The sequence below is a fragment of the Mirounga leonina genome, unplaced genomic scaffold, assembly GCF_011800145.1.
Source record: "Mirounga leonina isolate KUSES-001 unplaced genomic scaffold, KU_Mleo_1.0 Mir_165, whole genome shotgun sequence".
NCBI lineage: Eukaryota > Metazoa > Chordata > Mammalia > Carnivora > Phocidae > Mirounga > Mirounga leonina.
The window spans coordinates 51,659,309-51,672,680 of NW_023270415.1; the positions used below are offsets into that span (position 1 = coordinate 51,659,309).

General features: G+C 38.7%; 1 protein-coding gene across 3 annotated transcripts in view; it reads left to right on the forward strand.

Annotated features, from left to right (window-relative positions):
- The window catches only part of OXR1 (oxidation resistance 1), a 353,292-nt gene that overhangs the window by 218,518 nt on the left and 121,402 nt on the right, over positions 1 to 13,372 (forward strand). The window lies entirely within an intron of this gene.

Genomic DNA, 13,372 nt, shown 5'->3' on the forward strand with positions numbered 1-13,372 from the left:
CATGGTCTTACCGTCAGTGTGCTTAAAGATTAGTTGGAAATTTTTGCCTGTAGTTCTTTGAAATGGCCCATACTATCAGAAAGATCCACTTACCCATTATGCCCTCAACCGCTGTATGCAGTACCATCAGATTTGCAGAATTGGGGTGAGGGCTAAGACTTCCAATGGCAGCTTTGGCTTTATTGTGTTAAGAGTAAGGAAACACCGTCACCCTAGGGATATTCTGGACATGATTCCAGTTACTCCAGGCAAACAACAACATTTATGACTGTGGAGGAGCCTTGTTAGCTACTGAGAAGAAACTGTCTTCAGGTGTAATGGTGATGGTTGTGTGGCATGATGGAGATGGACAGTCCTAAGCTGAAAATCCCAGAGTTGGGCAAAGCTCTACAATGTTGAACAAAACCTTCCTTTTTTCCTTTCATTGCCTATAAAATAAGAGTGATTTTTTTCAGAGCTTTAGTAAGGTCAAATGAAAAAAATATATAAATTTTCCAGCAGCATGTTTCATACTGTTTAAATGGTAGTTTTCTTCTGAGTCAAGGCTGAGTCACAAGAAATTAAAACTGACCCAATCATAGTCAGAAGAAGATAGAGATGATAATGATTGGGCAAGCGGCAACACCCAGAGTCCAGGCTTCATGGAGATGGACTTGGTCCCAGAAAGTCAAGAGTCAAGGTTGTCTCTCTCTCCCTGCTTCCCCAAGGTCTTTCATTTTCACTCTTCCCTGTAAGTCTTTTCCATTCTCGACTATAGACTAGTTTCTTTCCTTACCCATTAGTTTGCTCATGGCTTTTGTTGTTATGACTTCAATTAGGCTCTAACTCTATAGTCTTTGATCTTCAGAATTCATCTCTTCGTTGTGATTGCCCAGACTGTCTTCCCATGGAAGAGTAGCTCTTGAGTCAAGTGTCAGGTGAGACCGCATCCTACAGTCTGCTCAAGGAAAGGCTCATGACGATCCGTATGCCAGCATAGGCCACTCTGTGGGGATGGAAAATATGTAGACTTGGATGACATCCCCAGACATGCCCACCACTTGTAGCTGCAGTGAAATCATATCACCTTGAACTTACTCAGACTCAAACCCCATATAAAGTATAGGATGTGCCTCCATTACTGTCACCTAAACCTCGCAATAAGTAAGTCTACTAAAATAATAGAGCTTAATCTGAATAATAGAACTAAAAAGTAGAGTATACCAACAAGCAAACAGAAACACTGTGTAATTCCCCATCCATATCCCATTCCCCACTAAGGTTTCATAACTATCTTAAAGGCAATGTGGTTTGAGTGTCCAAATATCTGCATATAGACTTTCCCTTTGTTTTTCTTTAAAACATACTTTAATGTTCTTAAGCACTTCTGTACATGTTGTGTATACACAAAACCATGCATACCATGTATATGGATGATTTAATAATTTTTTCAATCAAATTTGGCAATATATGTTTCTTAGTGCTTCCTTGTTGACTTAAAAATTGTCCTTATGGGGGCACCTGGGTGGCTCAGTCGGTTCAGCATCCGACTCTTGGTTTCCACTCAGGTCCTAATCTCAGGATCATGAGGTCGAGTCACATGTCTGGCTCCGCACGCAGCTGGCAGGGGGGAGGGTGGGATGTGTTTGAAGATTCTCTCCCTTTGCCTACCCCCCCAACTCACGCACCTTCCCCCCCACCAGAAGGAATAAATGAATCTTTAAAAAAAAATCGCCCTTATGTAAGCTGGCACTCCATGTGGTGACATTATCGTTGGTCATTCCAAATGGAATACAATTATTCTGAGTTATAGATGGTGCTGATTGATATTTGATCTGATTAGTTTGGTTAATTATATTGCTAAAACAGGATCTTACTAAATTTAATTTAAAAGACTTATCTAAGGTTTATGCAACTAATTCGTTTTAGAGCCAAAATATTTGACTCCTGTACGTGTGCCTCCCTTCCCGAATTTATCATCTTCCTGTAAGATTTGCTATGTTCCACAGTCATGGACTACCGAGTTATATGAAAAATGTAGGCTGTTAGTAGCCAAGAACTGCAAAACAGGAAAACATGGCTATCTCAGGAAAAGGCATTGCTAGTAATGGACAGAGAGTGCAAAACTTATTCCGTGTTCATGGGAATATATGTTCATATGTACCATCTTTTAACAGGGGACACAAAATATGTAATTAGTTGGATAAATCTGCACATTCATATGAACTTTAAAAATGCTTAGATGCCATCTTTTCATTTTCTGTCATATACAGTATTGTTGATAACCACCAAATTAGATATGGTATTAGTTTTTAACTTTCTGTGAAATTCTATGAGTATTCTTTTTTTTAAAAAGATTTTATTTATTTATTTGACAGAGAGCGAGCACAAGCAGGGGGAGCTGCAGGGGGAGAGGGAGAAGCAGGCTCCCCGCTGAGCAGGGAACCCGAGGTGGGGCTAGATCCCAAGATCCTGGGATCATGACCTGAGTGGAAGGCAGACGCTTAACAACGTCTGAGCCACCCAGGCGCCCCTATGAGTATCGTTCTTATTAAGACTTGCAGCATTAGATATCACTGCTTTTGAACTCATCCGTGAGTTTTCTGTGGACAGATGCAGAAATTTAAGCAGTAACAAAACTCAGTTGCTTTACTAAAGTGCTGGATTGCATGATTTTAAACCAGGGACAAAGAGAAAAGAGGAAGAGTTTTATTGAATAAAACTGTCTATTGCCTTTCCAGCATACAGCTGATGGAGAAATGCTTGTACAGCTATTTGTAATAACATGGAAGGCATGCCTAGTATTTGATAATGGTTATATAAGTTTTTCTTGTTCTCAGAATGGTTCTCAAAAAGTTTATATAATATGCCTGAAGACTATACCAGGATGGAAGCATTTCAGAAACGATTGAAGCTGCTTTTGTATGTGCACAAGCATGTGAACGTGTTCATGTGGCCTGTGTACACGTGTATGTATATGATTCATACATCTCTTTGCACGAAATATTTTGAGGTACCACAGGCTGTCATTCTGGATAAAAAGCCACATCAGATTACAATCAGTTAATAGGTCAGACGCTACATAATGCTCTCTTCAGCTCAGATTTCTTGGAAGAGTTTACTGTACAATTCCTAAAGAAATGGTCTCTGTAATGTTTTACATTTGAAAACTAAAATTTAAAAAATTATCAAAATTAAAACTACAGGAATTAAAACACAAAGGTATGGCTACCTTTCAGCATTACTGATCTGGTTTCTGTCTGAGGTCTCTTTTATAGGTCAGATGTTCTTCCTTCTCCAACAAGACTCTGCTGAGGCTTACCTAATAGCTTGCTGTAATTGAACCAACCACCTTAGTTTGAAACGACATAAACACTAAGCTTCGATGAATGGAAATTAGTTATTTGTGATAAGGCCCTTTTTATTTCCTGGTTGAAAGCAACCACTACAAATTAACTAGTCATCCTAACAAGAAAATACTCATATTGTTTTTATTAGGTGTGATTATAATCCATTCTTGTCCCATTATACCATGATATAAGTATCTTTGAATGAGTAGAACTATATTGAGGAACTTTCTGGAAGAATGGAAGATGATAACTTGAGGCCCCTCTTGAGATCTTTTGGAAGAATTTGGTGGGTGAGAAAATAGTGGTTAAGAGCGTGGGCTTTGGTATCACACCAGAGTAGGACCTCTCTAAGCTTCTCAAGGACTTCTTTTTAATTTTCTCTAAAATGGGATTAATAATAGGTCCTGCCTCAGATGCGCCATGTGAAGTATTTAGCAGATGTATTCGTTTCCCTGTTGCAGTTGTATCAAATTACCAACAAGTGAGTGGCTTAAAACAACACAAATTTATTATCTTATAGTTCTGGTGGTCTGAAGTTCAAAATGCATCTCACAAGGCTAAAGTCAGTATGTGGGTAGGGCTGCTTTTCTTTCTGGAGACTCTAGGGAAGGATCCATTTTCTTGCCTTTTCCATCTTCCAGTAGCCAGCAGTGGCCAGTCAAGTCTTTCCCATCACTCAGCCACCAACTCTCCAGTCTCCCTTCTCTACTTAATGAGAACCCCTGTGATCACACCGGTCCCATCAGGATAATTACCTATCTCGAGGCCAATTAATTAGCAACCTTAATTCCTCTTTGCCATGTAAGTAGGGTCACATGTTCCCAGGTTCCAGGGATTAGGACAGGGACACTTTTGTTCTTCCTACCACAGCAGAGTACCTGCCACTAAGTAAACACACAGAGGATGTTAGTTTTTGCTGTTCTTAATCCCCCAAAAAGGAAGCAACCCTCTCTGAATGGTTTTTGTTGTTAAAGAGGATGCCATCTGACCAATGTCCCAGAAACCAGATAAGCACAAAGCCCTCCCACACTGCATTTCAGTACCTTTTACAAACATCCTTCTGGCACTCTGCCTTTAAAGCTGTGAAAGAACAGGGTTGTTACGTCTGACCTCAGTACACATGGTCTACGGCTTTCCTGTTCTCTTGCTACACTTCTTTCTTGAGGATACTTTCTGTGAGGGTATCAACTCACCTATATGTAGCTGACTCCCCCCAAGTAGAACTTTCTGTCAAGCTTAAAGCACCAAGTAGAACTTTCTGTCAAGCCTAAAGCACCGCATGTCCAGCTTGAGCTGGGAAACTCCTCCTTAATCTTCTGTGTCCCAGAAAATATCTCCAGAATTGAAGTGACCATTTTTGACTCAAAATATCTTTAATCCCTGCTGGTTGCCAGAGTGGCCCTACTCTTCCTGACATGCACACGTGAACATGGACTCCTTCCCACCCTCACAAGTGCCCTCCAAGTTCAAGCTTCTTGTGCCCTTGTCAGGACTATAGGCAGAGCCTCCTAACTGTCTCGTGCTTTCCTTCCTTCACTGATTTGTGCCTCCATCCCCAGGAAGCCTCAGGTCCTTCCTTTCCATTCCTTTGGCCTCCATCTTTGTCAGCCCACTGAAGGGCTCAGGGAATTCTTTTTAGGCACCTACCATTTGCAGACATTGTACTTAGACATTGTACATGCACGATCTCATTTAATCCTAATGTAATGCCCTGGCAGGAAGGTGTATTTTCTCCTTTTTCATTAGTGAGGCCGTGGGAGGCTAAAGAGCTTTATATAACTCAGCCAAAGCTACACAGTCAGTGACAGAGAGAATTCAAACTCAGATGTATCTGATTTCAGAGACCCTAGCTCTACCACTATACCCTGGAGCCCTGCCATTTGACTTTGTTTTTAAGGCTTCTGTTTTATGAAGGCTCGCTGGAGTTTATGTATTTTAGTGGCAGATCTTCCAGTAGCCTAATGACAAACATATCGTAGTTTGGTCATCTTGGTGGTGGTTTCTGAGGACAACTTGAGGACTGCTATATGTATTATTTTTTTTTTAAATCAGAGTTCTAGGACTTGTCAAACCTCTGCCTTTGACATGGCTCGCAGATTAATCCAGGTGCAGTTCTTATATCTGCATAAAAAGAGGGGTGGTGTGGGAAGGAAGGCATTTGTCCATGTGTGGGTGGCTTTTACCCATGTTAAATTAGGGCATTTGTGGAGTTAAATAATCCTGATAAGTCTGTTCCCTTTCCATTAGAGATCAACTCTCAGTGACAAGCCAAAGCATGCTTTTCTTCTTTTACCAAAACACCCACAAAGGAAACAGAAACCAGTTTAGCAACCTTGTAAGTGGGTGCAAAGGATTCCTATAAATAAAGCCTCCCATTGTGCCACTCTAGTCATGCTAGGTTTGGAATGCTGATGGTTTATGTTGTCCTACTCTGAACTCCTACTGACAACCTAGTGAATTAGCTCTAGCTAATTTTGATACTTCTTAGAGGTGACCTTAATTATAAACAATACTCTATGAATAGACTTTGTCCCCCCTCCACCACTGCTCTTCATCCTTTCCTAATTGGTTACTTTCCTGAAGAGAGAAAAAAATAATATAACTCAAACTAGGTGATCTTAGTAATAGGAAGAGTGTTGTCTGGCACATTAAGAAGCTTTGTTGTTTATTTATAAAAAGTATAAAAGCAAATACTATACAGAGGAGGTCAATTTTGGCAGCACTTTTTTATTCACATGGTGGCTTTTTCCCTTTATTGATGATGGAACCGTAGAATTTGAAAAGCTGTAAGGAATGGGGCACCTGTCTGCCTTCAGCTCAGGTCATGATCCTGGGGTCCTGGGATTGAGCCCCATGTCAGGCTCCCTGCTCAGTGGGGAGTCTGCTTCTCCCTCTCCCTCTCACATACACACATACTCTCTCTCTCAAATAAATAAAATCTTAAAAAAAAAAAAAGCTGTAAGAAATGGACTTTAGTAATATAAGGAAATATCCTTACAAACCTTATTACTTCTTTTGTAGGTAGGAAAATGCAAACAAAATCAACTACTGAATGTGGTTCTTAGATTTTTGTGTAGTTGTGAAAGCTAAACGTAGCAGAAGAAATTGACCTTTACTTCAGAATTAAAAATGCTGTCTGGAGTCATTACTGGGTCAGTAGTCAAAATTGGAATACAGACAACAGATCATATAAAAGTATTATGTCAATGTGAAATTGAAGTTAAAAACAGCTCTGTGGTTATGTAAAAACATCTGTATTCATAGGAAGTATACATAAGTATTTAGGGACAAAGGGCCATGATGCATGTAACTTATGCTCAGATGGTTCAGCAAATATGCACATTGTGTGTGTGTGTGGGGGGGGTACATACATAAATATCACAGAGAGAAAGAAAACACAAGTGTAAAAGAAAAGGAATAAAATATTAACAGTAGTTGAATCTAGATAAAGAATAGTGAGAAAACATTTGTCCTAAGCAATATTAATTCACATCTTTGAGCAAATGATGCTTGAATCTAAATTTCTAGCCAAAAAGATTATAATTAACAATAGACCTATAAATTCAGCTATTTATTAAACATATCCATTAGGATATTCCACAGGTATTTCAAAATCAACCTTTCCACAATTGGTTTTATTAGGTCCCTTTTAACCTGAGTTCCTTCGTTGTTCTCTGTTACCAAACTAGATTCTTTCCTCTACCTCCCCTACCACATCTCCCCCACCAACACAGCTACACTCTCTCAAGGAATCCTGTTCTATTCTATACTATTCTACCTGTAGTCTCTTCAACGGATCTACTCTTTCAGCCCTCACTGCATTTATTCAGCTTCAATATCACAATGGATTATAATCACCTCCCAGGTGGTCTTTTGCATTCAGAATGTGTCCCCCTCCAATCCATCTCCTGTATTGTGGATAATTTCATCTCTTAATGCTCTGCTTAAAAGTCTACGTGTCTCTCTAGGAGTGCCTGGGTAGCTCAGTTGGTTAAGCCACTGCCTTAGGCTCAGGTCATGATCCTGGAGTCCCAGGATCGAGTCCCACATCGAGTCCTGCATCCGGCTCCCTGCTCAGTGGGGAGTCTGCTTCTCCCTCTGACCCACCTCCCTTTCATGCTCTGTCTCTCATTCTCAAATAAATAAATAAAATCTTAAAAAATAAAATAAAAAGTCTCCGTGTCTCCCTATTGCCCTCAGATTGAAATCCACATCCTCAGTATAATTTACAAGGCACATGAAGGCACGGGTTCTTGTTTATTTCTCTCATCTTATATCTCTTATCTCTCTTTGCCCAAATTTTTCTTGCCCTCTCCCTTACCATGCTACAGTCACACTTCACTTTCAGCTGAAGGTTTCTCTAGCCGCCAGGCCTTTGCCCATGTTAGTCTCTCTGCCCTGAACAGTTAGTTTCATTTTCCCCTGCTTACAACAACTTGTTGAACACATAATCCTATTTGTCTGATTTATTCTTCCTTTAAATCTCAACTTAAATGACATTCCCCTAGAGAACATTCATGACACTCCAAGTCTGATCAAATCAAAATTAAAATCAAAATAACAAAAAAATTGAATTATTATGAATACATTTTTGAAACTAGCATAAAGTGTGTACATATTCATTCAGTCAAGGTTTTCCACAGATACTCACTGAACACCTGTTATATGCCTAGCAACTTCTGGGTGGGTCATTGGACAGATATTTATTGACCTCCTACAATGTTACAGAGGGCATTTTGGATGTGAAGACTTGAACATTCTTAGAGCTTAAATTCTAGTGGGGGTGACTATTCAGAAACATAGAAATGTATAATGTCAGTTAGTGATAAATGTCATGAAAGGAAACCATACATGAGGTGCTTCCTTGGGTACTGGAGTCTCTAGTGAAGAGGTGTATGAACAGGGACCTAAATATAATGATGAAGCAAAGTCAGGCCAATGTCTGGGAAGGACATTCTAAGAAAAGGGGAGCCTCAAGTGCAAAGGCCTTAGGCCAGGAGAATGGTTGGGCTGTTCAAGGAACAGCCAAGAGGCGTGTGTGTGTTACACTCAGTGAGCAAGAAGATAAGGATGGAAGGGAGTTGTTAGGGCCAGATCCTGTGATGGTGAACAGTGAATCCACTCTGTCAGGTCTAATTTAGTCTGAGTATCAATTTTAATTGTCCTCATGATTTTGTACTTAGACTGAGAACACAAACTGGACTGCATGCATTAGTGGGGAAAAGGGATATTGAGGACCAAGGACAACATGAGGGAGTCTCTCAAGTGCAAAGATGTTGCCCTGAGAATTACTGAGCCCCAACTGTTAGACCCTGGAGAACTGGACGGGTATCAGAAAGGTGAGAGCAGGTGGAGAAAAGTCTTTGTCCTGTGTAAACTAGCATCGCTGGTCAGACAGCCTGACACCCCAGTCTCTTCTCTTTGCCCCTTTCCATCCCCACTCTTTCCTGATTGTTCCAAAATTAACTTATCTGAAGTCTAGGATCCTTTCTAGCCTTTGGATAGTGATGGAGATGTACTGTAACAGTGACTTTTGTCAGGAAGTGTAATACATTGTTTTAAAAAATAAAGTAATGAATTCCAGTTTTTACATCAGTTTCTAGCCACATGGCCTAAATAGACCAAATATAGTATAATTTTAATGTACATACCTCTGTATGGTAAAAAAAAAAAATGTACAAACAAATAAACAAAAGTTCATTCTAGGGCGCCTGGGTGGCTCAGTTGGTTAAGCGACTGCCTTCGGCTCAGGTCATGATCCTGGAGTCCCGGGATCGAGTCCCACATCGGGCTCCCTGCTCAGCAGAGGGTCTGCTTCTCCCTCTGCCCTCTTCCCTCTCGTCCTCTGTGTCTCTCATTCTCTTTCTCTCAAATAAATAAATAAAATCTTTAAAAAAAAATAGGAAAAAACAAAAGTTCATTCTATTTTTCAAGAGAGCTGCTTTTTTCCAGGATTGATTTATATGACTGAAAGATCTTGAATTATTTTCTAAAATGATATGTATTCCATTTTCTTTTCTTATTAATCAGTCTCTAATCATTTCATCATTTTTCTCTTTCATTTTCTTCTACTTGATCTTTGTTGTTTCCCCTTCTCGATGTCCATAATCCTAAAGATTTTCTTCCTTTGGCTGAAAAAAAATTTTTTTTTGATAAGCATACTATTTTCAAGTTTATGCAAAATAAATGTAAGTAAAGGTAGAAGAGAAACTGGAGCAGAACATCATATAGAAATGAGGACAGTATACTTAAGGTACATTATTCATATTCAGTGAAATTTTATAATTAATAATTATAATAATTTATAAAGTAAAAAGTTAAAAATATATACTATTAGGCAGTCTCCAAAGCACCATTGATGTAAATATTTTAATCAGACATTAACTTTAATGTATTTCTTTTAGAGTATTATAATTTTCACATACTATATAGCCTGTTATGTGTATAACCATTCATTTTCTTCTACAGACATTATCATAAGATCTTGAAATCCAGCCTAAAACTCATTTGTCACTATGATCTGCACTTTTTTCTTTTATTTCTTTTCTGTATCTCTTCTCTTGATAATTTTGAATTTTCTGAATCAGACACTTAAGAAAAGCTTTTTTTAGAATATGAAAACACTAATTTAAAAAGATATATGCACCCCCTATGTTTACTGCAGCATTATTTATAGTAGCCAAATTATGGAAGCAAACCAAGTGCCCATTGATAGATGAATGGATAAAGACGTGGAATACTACTCAGCCATAAAAAAGAATGAAACCTTGTCATTTACAGCAACATGGATGGATCTAGAAAGTATAATGCTAAGTGAAATAAGTCAGGGAAAGACAAATACTATATGATCATTCATATGTAGAATTTAAGAAACAAAGGAAAAAAGAGACAAACCAAACAACAAACTCCACTATAGAGAACAAACTTGGCTGGCCAATGAACTCACAAGTGTAGGTAGGGTGCTACACGAGGGGCAAGTCTTTCACTAACCCCACAAGGGTCTCTGGCCCAATGCGTGAAGTTTGATAGTAACTGTTATTACAAGTAAGAAAAAAAGAAATAGAGAACAAACTGTTGGGTACCAGAAGAGAGGTGGGTGGGGAGATGGGTGAAATAGGTGACGGGGACTAAGTCTACATTTAACATGATGAGCACTGAATAATGTATAGAATTGCTAAATCAAATATTGTACACCTGAAAATAATATAACACTATGTTAACTATATTGGAGTTAAAATTAAGAAAAAAATAAAACAAAAATATGAAATAAAAGGTTTTTAAAAAAATGTTGAGTATAGTTCACGCATGGTATTACAGTTTCAGGTGTACAACATAGTGATTCAACAACTCTCTACATATGCTATGCTCACAAGTGTAGCTACCATCTGTCACTATGCCATTCTATTACAATATCATTGACTGTATTCCCTGTGCTGTGCCTTTCATCCCCATGACTTATTCATTCCATAACTGGAAGCCTGTGGCTTCCACTCCCCTTCACCCATTTTGCCCATTCCCCCTACTCTCCTCCCCTCTGGCCACCATGTTTCTTCTCTGTATTTATAGGTCTGATTCTGCTTTTTGCTTGTTTGTTTATTCAGGGTTTGTTTTGAAAAGTTCATCCTAAGAAATTTCTGCATTATAAAGACTGTCATATAAACATGGCTTATCTTGACGTGGAAGGCAATATGTGAGACATCTACACATACTTGTATAGCTCTCTCGTCATAATGATAATTTAACAAGCTAGTGTTTACTGAGTACTTATTACATGCCAAGTACTGTCCTAAGTACTTGTATGTATGAAATCTTTTAATCCTTCTAGCAGCCTTATGAGGTAGGAAGTGTTAAAATCCTGGTTTCATAGATGATAAAACTGAGAGGCAGAGAGGTCGATGATTGATCTCAGACCTCATGTCTGGAAGGTGGAGAAACAGAGATTTGAACCCAGGCAGACTGGCTCTGGAACCTTAACTGTTCCTCACTCTGCAACCTTTGCATTCACTGATGTAGCCCAGCCAAGGCAGGAGGTATGCTGACTACTGAGTACAGATTGCTGAGGAATGGAACAGGAGGGAAGAATAGAATGGAAAACATGCTCCCTGCTTAATATGTGACATTTTTCCTAAGAGAAAAAGCACAGAACTATGAGAGACTTCTTTCCTTTAGTCACAAAGTATGTTCACAAGAAGGAAGAAAATTTAAAAGGCCATGTGTATCAGATGGCTGAATCAGCACAGTAACCCCTGTGCTTAGCACAGGCTTGCCTCAAACTGGTCAACGCTCAGGAAACAACACTAAGTTTTATTACATGCTCCGTGATTTGCTTTAGTTAAAGCTCTTTTATGCATGCTAAACTTACAGGAATTTTGTGAGGTACTTCTTTTCCCATGAAGCCTAACACTTAAAATACCCAACAATAAGGGGTACTATAAGCAGTTCAGAATTTCTTTTAAGAACACCATCTTTGTTCAAAAAAAAATTAGTTAAACACTTGATAAGTAACTTTTCTCCTAGAGAAGCTAGATGTTTTCTCTGGACCAGGGAAAGTGTTCTTGGTCTTTTGCAGAGTGCATTTTGAAAAGGGTGCACACTTGCAATCACATCTCAGGTTAAGACTGTATCCTTGGCATTGTAATGTGATTCTAGCAAAAGTACTTTTATAATCCTACCTGCCAACAATTAACATCTATAAATAGGAAGATCACATGACTCCAAAATTACCCAAGTCTTGGAAAGAGTTTTTATCATAAATTTTCCTTTAGCAAAGCGTCTTTTCTCTACCATCTTCAAAAACAAAATTCATTTTGAACAAGCTCTAATTATGTGATCAAGCAGAATTCTCCATGTCATAAAAATAAACCAACAGACGTGGACATTTAAAGTAACATTATCATAGTTAATGATAATGTACTGTACACTTAAATTTCTTTAAGAGGATGTATCTCATGCTAAATTTTCTTACCATAATAAAATTTTTAGAATGCTTTCAAAAAAATTAAATAAAATCACATTATCATAAATTGGTCAATCTACATGCTATAATAACATATAAAAAAATAAATGAAAAGTAAACTAGGCTTTAGTTTTCTAAGAGAAAGAATCTAGAATAAAAACTAAAGGAGATGTAGAAGCAGTGGCATTTCTGATCACAGCATTTAAAATATACTTTTTAAAGATTTTATTTATTTGACAGAAAGAGACACAGTGAGAGAAGGAACACAAGCAGGGGGAGTGGGAGAGGGAGAAGCAGGCTTCCCACTGAGCAGGGAGCCCGATGCGGGGCTCGATCCCAGGACCCTGGGATCACGACCTGAGCTGAAGGCAGACGCTTAATGACTGAGCCACCCAGGCACCCCAAAATATTTTTAAATGAGAGCCTCTTAGCAGCCTGGATCCCAAAGATGATGGGCAGCTAAGAGAAAGGAATGTCCAAGAGCCAGTACTACTCATAGGAAACTGTTCATCGGATGCCTAATGGACGGGTCTAAGAACAATTAAAAGATTGATCTGGTCTTACAAAGCCCTGAAATAACTACACTTAGCTGACAAGTGAGTCAAGTCTAACTCCTATCAGATTCCTAATGAGAGCAAATAAGAAAGAGCAAATGACAAAATATCGGGAAATACATATCTTGTATAGATACGGCATATATATAGATGTAGTTATTCCCTCATAGAGGCACCTGTCATATCCCAGTTCACAAGTGTGTTTGATATGAATGCATAAGTGTTTTTGTAGCTTTCTTGTTTGTATTCAAACATGATGCGAATATAGGTAACATTACCATCTATGTGAGACGTAAAAATGTCAAAGCCCTCCTTTGCATATTCTGCAGATGTTGAGAACCATGCATTTATATTTTGTCCAGGGTTTGTGTGTGTGTGTTTCTTCTTCTAACATGAAGTCTTGCTTTTAAAAAGAGCCAGATCCTACCCCCAAATAAAATACAGAATTATATGTATGGATCTCAGTGAGCTGTGTTGAAGGATCTCATAAAAGTGTGATGACAAGGGAGAATAAAAGAGAAGCGTCCACCAAA